The 9,350-nt window shown below is 35.2% G+C and overlaps 1 protein-coding gene across 2 annotated transcripts in view; it reads left to right on the forward strand.

The window, feature by feature from the left end:
• LOC117174334 (calcitonin gene-related peptide type 1 receptor-like) overlaps positions 1–9,350 on the forward strand; it is a 748,751-nt gene that overhangs the window by 403,912 nt on the left and 335,489 nt on the right. The gene's annotated exons all lie outside the window — the stretch shown is intronic.

The following is a 9,350-nucleotide window of genomic DNA, read 5'->3' on the forward strand; positions in this document are numbered from 1 at the left end:
TTTTTATACTTGAAATAATTTAACCTCAGAATATTCGCATATAAAGAAGCACGTGAAGTATTCAAATCATGAGAATCGCTAGCATCGAAATCTGGAAATATTAAAATCCCAATCTCTTGATTTTATTTCAAAGCAGTTAGCAGATAGAGATATAAATAGAAGGGCCGAGGTGTTTCAACCGGCAATCGTGCACCTTGGAGTTTTAAAATTCAGAAGAGGAGAAATGGGTTGCGCGCGCAACCCAGTCATGTATATCGTCTCCTACTATATTTTACACGGACAAGACCTGTGATAGCATTGGAGTGAACGTCGTTTCAAATCTGGGATCACTGATACATTACCGTTATGAAGCAAGACCTCATTCAGACTTCGAGTGGATAAGTCGATGAAAACTCGCCACTCTCCACTTTTGTATACGTTCGGCTTCAACTCATTTAGGAATCCATCAACATTCGTACAATATACCAATTTTTTTATTTTCACTTACTTCCGTTGCAAAAAACTTCCTAAAATCTTTCTCTCTATTTCTATAATTTGTTGATTTCGTACCCTTTGTTAACAAATATTTAATTTTAAGAAATGAAGTCAGCTCTTCCACTTTGTTTTTAGCAAATCGCAGTTTCCTCACGAGATTGTTCAATTCTGATTGTGGAATTTTATCGGGATAACGACACTTTTTTCTACGTGGCTCAAAATTGTTATCCCTGCTGTTTTCGCTATTTTCAAAACTGTCACTATCATCAATACGGTTTACATCATCATCATGACCGTCGCTTGTTCTATCATCATCATCATCATCATCAACATCATCATCATCATCATCATCACTGTTCTTGCTGCTCATTTCTACTAGATTGTTGTTCTTATCAGCCTCGATGGGTTTTTGACAGTAGAAACATTAGCATAAACTATTTTATTTTTGTTTTTACCATTGATTGCAGTAAAATTGGTTTAACACGTACTATTCTTCGCGGTGTTGTGGTTTCCTTCATATAATGGGTTTACTAAACCTCGGAGCTGTATTTTTCTACTTTTCAGTGTTTCGACGATAAAGCATTTTATGGCACTTGTTCTTCACTTGCTTCATATTTTTGACTGCGTATAAGTGATATGTAACATTTTTGGATGTTCAGTAGACCTGTGTAGCATTTTTGATTTCGTCTTTGTGTTATTTAATAACACAGGCCGACAAAATTTGACAAAAGTCAAAAGCCAGAAAGCAGACCAAATATTTCCGAAGGATTTTGATGCGCTGAATCCGAATGCGACCCCAAAATTGCTCCTGTACGTAAGGTTTTCAAAATATCCTAACCTAAAAGTGCAAAAAACGCGTTTTTTAGCTGTTTTTGAGGTTATGTAACTATACAAGAAAAATGTCTACCACAAAGCTAATACGTAATTTGAAATATACTAATCTTCCCCTTTCAAACCTACTTGAATTTATTAGGAAATCTTTATTTTTTAACAAAATATTGTAATTTGAAATTTTTTATTTTAGCGTTTTAACCCATTAACGCTGTGGTGTTCAGATTTATGCAACGCATTCTCTATTGCTGACGGTACAATATTTCTTCTTCAAAATATTATCTTAGTGGTTTTCGAGGGTGCCCTTTCTATTGCCGGTGTCAGTTTTTTGTTATAACCACTAGAAGATATAATATGGCGCCCACAATTTAGGGCTTTAAGAAAGAACAAAGGGTACCGCACAAAATACCAACAAAAAAGCGTGCAATCGTTTGAAACCAAACTTTGCACATTGATGACACAATAAAAAATATGGAACCCGTGTCTTTTCATTTCTGCAGAAGCCGTTTTCTAGGGGTAGAAACCACCCTTGAAAAGTCACAAGCATGCTAACCCACCTGACTCTGGGAATAATAATTTTAGTCGCATATTTTTCTTGGAATAATGAAGTTCCATGCCAGAAGTAGGTTAACCCACCTGCCTGCTAATCCACCTAAACCCAGAAATCACCCCCACCAAATCATAAGCAGGCTAACCCACCTAACCCTGGAAGCAGCGAATTTAGTCGTTTACATTTCGTGAAATAATTGAATTCCACACTACAAGTGGGCTAACATTCAAATTAAATTTTTCAATTTAGCGTATTAACCTCTTAACGCCGAGATGGTATGCCATTGTCCCTTGAAAATGTTATCTGAGGGGTTTTGATGGGTTTCTTTTCGATTGGCTCAGTTTTTTGTTACAACTCCTAGAACAGCGAATATGGAAAACAGTTAGGGCTTTAAAAAAAACAACAAATTTTACTATTATAATTCATTTAATATTGTAAATTTACTAAGGATTTTCCAGCTTACTTAGGCAAGACTCAATATTTTCCAGCCACTTAAGGCTGGACTTGGGATTGTCCAGCTAAGCAAGAAAGTACTTAATATTTTTTAGCCAATTAAGGCAAGACTTTAGATTGTCCAGCCAATCAAGGAGATACTTTAGATTGCCCAGCCAATCAAGGAAAGACTTTGAATTGCCCAGTCAATAAAGGCAAGTTTTTGTATCGCCTATCCAGTCAAGGCAAGACTTTAAATCGCCCAGTCAGTCAAGACAAGACCTACGATTGTCCAGCCAGTTAAGACAAGACTTACGATTGTATGTCCAATTAAGGTGAAAATAATTGCTTGTTTTCTTATGGAAACCTTTGCGCTTCGTGTCAAACGATCGTTGAAGAGACTTTCGTTTATGTCTAGAAGGGTCATTATCATTTCTTTGCAAAGACCAGCAATAGTCAGCCATCATTCTTACATTGCATCGACCTTGATAATGTTGCTCTTTTTAGTGAAAGTCTTGATGAAAGCGTTCACCCATTTCTTCACTGAATGCTCCAACATTTTCTGGGAAATAATCATAATCCTTTTTAATAGATGCCATGGCTTTGATAAAGGCATCATCTTTGATAAGTTTTCTTATATCAGGCTCAACAAAAATACCTTCCTTAACTTTGGCATCACTTAAATGCGGAAATGTAGATCTGATATAATTGAAAGATTCTCCTTCGCTGTTTAGGGCTTTCACAAATTGCTTTATTAACCCTAGTTTTATATGGAGTGGTGGCAATAATACTTTCTTTCTGTGAAAAATACTTACATAAACAACATTATACTGACCAACTTTCCTTTCTTAATCTGTCTGGCCATTTCTCCATTATCCAATGTCCATCATTTTCACGACTGCCCCAAAGGCAAAGAAAACAAGGGTGTTTAATGCTTCCTGATGGTAAACCTATTATAAGATTTATCATTTTGAAGTCACCACAAATAAGCCAATTATGGACATTGCATTTTATTTTTATCTGGCGTAATTGGAAAGTATCATAAGGTTCTTTCATTGCAGTTGAGTGACCTAATGGAATTGCAGCGTACTTATTTTCTTTACGTAATAGTACTGCTTTCAGACTGTCGGTAGACGAATCTATGAAAAGACGCCAATCCTCTGGCGTATATAAGTTTATTTTATATAAATTAATGAGTCCTTCGATATCATTACAATACACAATCCCACTATCCATTAAAAAGTACTTGATAAACTTTTCTTTTCTATTTCTGTAAACAGTTACTCTAGTGCCAGGTAACAATAGTTTCCTCTCTTCGAGTCTTGAAGCGGAAAGCTCAGCTTTATCTTTTGAAAGAGCAAGGTCACGTATAAAATCGTTTAATCCGTCTTGGTCAATAAATTTAGGACTTTCATCATCTGATTCTAACCAAAAAGAATCTTCAGTTGCATTAGGATCGTCAGTATCCATTCATTCGTGAGTTGATCGGTCACTTCTGTTTTCAGAGTGATTTCTAATACCAATCTTGGCTGGTGCAACACTTTTTACATCAGAGTAAACGATCTTCTCCACATACTGTTTAGAAAAACCTCCTGTTTTGTATAAGCAAAAATAACAATTAGTATCATGGTCATTCGGCTCACGCCAAACAGATGGTTGAATAACAGTCTGCGTCTTGGTACTTTCATTTTTCCAATTTGACAAATTTAATCTACAAGCATGACAAATTAAGGTTGGTACCAACGGTTTATTCAAATTTTTCATTGGTGTCCCATAACAGTTGAAGTATGACGTTTTTATCGAATCATTAATTGATCGACGGTATTTCTCCGTTTCATACTTTCCACAAACGTAACAAAACGTATTAACTTTTTTAGCGCAAGGAGTTCTTGAACTCATTTTTTTTCTTATAATGAACAGTAACGCAGAAATTCTAAAACTCACAATATACAAAAATCACGATCGACACGAAATGTAACCGCTAGACACATTTCAAATACAAAAAAGAATTTTATTACCTACGCATCCAACCGTTAGCACGCCACTCAAACGTGATCTCTAAAACGGAAAGATTTGTAGCAAAAATGAATTTCATCACCTACGCATAACACGTCATAAACGCGTCGCCAGTTCAGTGAGCCAGCTAGGGATTGAAGACTAACTGCGCCGTAGAACGGCGCGCACATACCGCGAATATGATCATTAGAATGCATACAGAGTGCGCAGTAGCATTCCGCGCAGCCCGTCTTCTTTAGTTTTATGAATATGCGAAGTTTGGTTCCAAACGACTGCACGCACACCGGCAATAGAAAGAGCGCCCTCGAAAATCCCTGAGATAATATTTTTTTAAAATATATCGTACTGTCAGCAATAGAGAATGCGGTGTATAAATCTGAACACCTCAGCGTTAATGGGTTAAAACGCTAAAATAAAAAATTTCTAATTACGATATTTTGGTGAAAAATAAAGATATCCTAATAAATCCAAGTAGATTTGAAAGGGGAAGATTAATAATTTAAAATTCCATATTAACTTTTGTGATAGACATTTTTCTTGTTTGGTTAAATAACTTCAAAAACAGCTAAAAAACGCGTTTTTTGCACTTTTAGGTTAGGATATCTTGAAAACCTGATGTACAGGAGCAATTTTGAGCTCGGATTCCCTGTGTAATTAATGTTTTATTGTAATTAAAATGTAAAAAATCAACATGTAGACGCTTTCAGACTTGAGTTGGGGAAAGAAGAAGGTTTATTTATGAAAATAATGATTATCGAGGGACGCATTTAGACTTTACAGCAGAAATTTGACTTTTAACTTTTTCTGTCAGTAATTATGCAATCTATATTACCCACAGACCCGTAGAAGTTCGAGGTTGTCTACTCGCTGCGATAGTACTGTTCTTACACAGCTGATACGTATGTCAGATAAAAATTTTTTATTTGCATTTCAACTGCAAACATTAGTTCTTGCATTATTTGTGTCTAACGTTTGTGAGCGATTTTTGTTGTTTTTTCCACTTTGATCAATATAAACCTCATAACTAGCCCATTGACAACTTTGAAAATTGCTTCTAGTGGTTTACAGCACGGTCGGTATTGCTCCAAAATAGTAATTTAAAAAAACTTTTTTCACAATTCTAATTATTTAGGACCAGAGACACATTCCTGCATGCCTTCCCTTCAGCGTGAAAAATTTGTAACACGATATCTAATTTCGTGTGGACGTAAGTTGGGAAAGAAAAGTACCGCTCCAACTTCCACTTGTATTTTCTGTAACATTTTTTTTTTCAAAACTTCTACCGGAAAAAGCAGAGACACGGACTTTATTACCTCCTCTTTCATTCCTCAAACTTTCAGAGCAATACCTAATTTCATTTAGACGTAAGTTTGGAAAGAAAAATTGAGGACCAGGTTTGGTCACGTGACCCTCTCGTCAGATGGCCTTAATAAGATGTTTTATTTTGGGACCGTATTGAATAATTTGGCAGACCGTTCATGACAATACGCGGAGCTTGATGTCTTGATTTATACCCGGCCAATAAAGATGTGAGCAAACGAGCATTTTCATTTCGACTATACCAGGGTGTCCATCGTGTAACAATCTGAAGACTTGTTCTCCTAAGTATATAGAAACAATAATACGATTGCCTAGGCTATCTTAGTTGAAAATTACAGACAGTTCGCCTGTCTTCGTAATGTATGGTTTAAGCGCTGCGTCTCTTACACCATCAGGCCATCTTTTTGTCAAATCTAGGACTCCACTTTTACCTGATCTTTTGTTGTTTCCCGAGTAATCTTCAAAAATCATTTATGCCGTCTTTAATCCGTGATCACAAGAGCAGATTGGCGCATTTAACAACCCTTCTTCGAATAATATCATCGTAAGCTAAAAAAAACTAATCCTTGACCTTCGGTTTCAAGTTTGCTGTAATTTTGGTTGGCAGTAGTTAATTTAGCTAAAGCAAATTGTAAAGGCCTTCCATTGCCGTCAATCACATGGTACAAAAAAGCTTCAACGCCGGCTGGAATTGCGTTAGTTTTTACATGAATCGATTTATTCCTCCCGTAATCTTTCAAAAAATGATTCTCTTCAAACAGAGTTTTAATTAATTTAAAAGATTATGTAGGATTTAAATTCAGTTATATTAGTCGAAACTTTAATGCAAACAACATACCACAAACTGCAAGCCCGCAAAACCCATTCCCACATACTCCAAGCCCACATCCCAAGTGAACGAATACGAAGCACACACAATTCAAACACACAAAACACAACCCCGCATATCTCAAGCCGACAAACCTCAAGCCTAAGGCAACTCAGTTATTTCTTTTTGTTTGGGAGTTTTCAATTTTTTACACATTTTTATGCATGGCTAAAGAAATGGCGGCTAACATTCTCAGCATTTTCTTTTTTCCTATACCTTGTTTTACTAGATAAACTGTAAGATGCAATTGTTTCCTTAAAATCTTTTGCGTTTTTTTCTCTTCACTTTCACTGTTTATTAACACCCGATGCCGATCCTTCTTTGCAATCCATCTTGTAAGAAATATTTACTGCATACTTCATAAATTTAATCCAACTATGTAAGATAAAGAATCTTAATTTGTATAATTCAGTTTGGAATGGAAGCAATAGTACTCTTAGTCCAAATAACTTTCTTATCAAATTTTATTCGCAGTGGAACAAATGTAGTCATAAATACCGAATCATCTTAAGAATACATAATAATTTTCCCATTATCATCAGAATTATAATCAGTGAGGCTAATAGATTTTGCACACAGTTCTTGTGCTGCAGTTTGTTGCCTCGAAGCTACATCCATTTCCCATTTGCGTAATAGCTTTAATATTTTTCCACCTAAACTTTTTACCACTTTTTCATCTAAGGTTAATAGTATTCTTTGTTTTGTGTAATGTAATAAATTAATGAAATCAACTTTTGCTCTTAATACTGTTGTTTCCGCATGTTCGATTAGCAGGACTTTTAGCTTCTGAAATGACTTTTTAATCAGGATATACGTTAATACTGTAAGGATCTTTAGTGTAAAATTGTAATTTTTTACATGTGTGTTTTGACAGGTATTCTCAATATAATATTCTGTTTATTACAACAGCAAAATGTTAAAACAGGCAAGAGTTTTTGTAGGTATACAATTAAGGGTCACTTTCTTATAAATTAAACTTGGAATTAAGAGTCCCACACAAGCAATGTTCCCAATTTTGGGAAACTTTTAAAACTTCGCTTGCGTCGCGCCGACAACCCGATTGGTCACTGTTAGCACGCTGATTTTTAATTATATAAATATTCAAATTTGATTTTTATGATAAATAATGATAGGAAAATCCATCCAAAGTAATTCGCTAATCCTAAACTCGAATTTTTTAGAAAACTGATAAAAAATAATTCAGTTTTTATGCAAAAAACATTATTAATTCTAAATTCAGGAAAAATTTCATTATTAAGCATTTTAAATGTTTCAAAATGTTAATAAATATGAAATCATTATTTGTTTACAATATTATATATTTTATAATATTCATATAATAATTAATTAGTAATTGTAATTCAGGTTTTCTTCAAGTTATTAAAAAAAATATATTATATAACATTTATCAGTTCAGTAATTAATTATTCTTAATTCATTTTTGGTAATTTCAGTGATTTTATTTTAAATCACATTGTCGAAAATAAACGAAAATTTAATTTTAAAACACGTCAGCAACAATATAAATCATTTGGACAAATGAGAATGATTTATTTCTCTGAATTCATAATTCATAACCTCTTTTTCAACAAAACCGAATTTTTTGTATCTGTCACTCCAAAATCTTATTTTAGGATTAGGGAAATTCTACTTGGGCATTTCTCAGTCATATTTATTATAAATATGAAATCTACATATTTATATAATTCAAAATCAGCGCGTTAACAGTGGCCAATCGGGCTGTCGGCACGACGCAAGCGCAGTTTAAAACGTTCCGAAGATTGGGGATACTGCACACAAGATATAAAATCCTCGAGTTTGTAGGTTTTTGGTTCTGTGGACTTAGAATAAGTTTGAGCTTGGGATTTTTGGGCTTAGAGTTTGTGGGTTTAGGATATTTGAGCTTGGAAATTGTGGAATTAGGTTTTCTCGGGGTAGAGTTTGTCGGTTTAAGATTTCGTGGAATCACGTTTTGTGGAATTTGGTTTTTTGTGCTTGGGATATTTAGATTTGGGATATGTGGGGAGGTCAAATTATTGGCAGTCTCAAAATTTGGGTGACTATACGTTACCCCACTCCTGTTAAATTGTTTTAGGTGACTTTCCTTCTGAGAGGCCGCCTGAAGTGGGGAGATGCTGGGCCTCTTGGAAAATCAGGGTCTGAGGCAGGATTCCATCTGAGTCTTGGTCTGAAATTCCAATGCCTGAGTTAACGTCTTGTCCCGAGCTGAGTTGTGTGCGCGACCGAAACCGCCCCAATTCGCATCCTTAAGAGGCAAGGCCGACCTCAAGAAGTTTGGCATGCCTCCAGACGTGGATTGGTACATCTTGACGATTTGCAGAACCTAAAAAAAGGCTTAATTAGTCTAAAGTTCCATGTCTTTCTCAAGAGTCTATGGACTTTCCCGCCCTCGATCACAAATTAAAACTAAATTAACCTAAAGACCTAAACGAGTCCAAGGAGAGTAGGAAGTCTAATATGCCTAATTTAAAGTTAAGAAACCACAGTTCAAATCCTAGGATCCGCATTCGTGTGGTTGACTACACAATGGGTTATAAAACATTTGATAAAATTCTTCACTTATCACTTTAGGCAAAACTTTGCTGGAGTAAAGAATTATTGCCGGAGTAAAGAACGCCACAGATTAACACACAGCGTGGTAAGAACACGCACAGAAAACCAACAAGTACGCATAACAGCCACTAAACGTCCGATCATTTTTTCCCGCTCTGTATCAAATTTTAATATTTTATTCAGTCACTTACGAGGGTGGATTGATAAGTTTCCGGCCTGACCAAGAAAAACAACGTTTTTAAGAATTTTTTTTTTTATTTCTCAACATAATCTCCTCCAAGGCTG

Source organism: Belonocnema kinseyi, chromosome 6, assembly GCF_010883055.1.
Source record: "Belonocnema kinseyi isolate 2016_QV_RU_SX_M_011 chromosome 6, B_treatae_v1, whole genome shotgun sequence".
In the NCBI taxonomy this organism is placed as follows: domain Eukaryota; kingdom Metazoa; phylum Arthropoda; class Insecta; order Hymenoptera; family Cynipidae; genus Belonocnema; species Belonocnema kinseyi.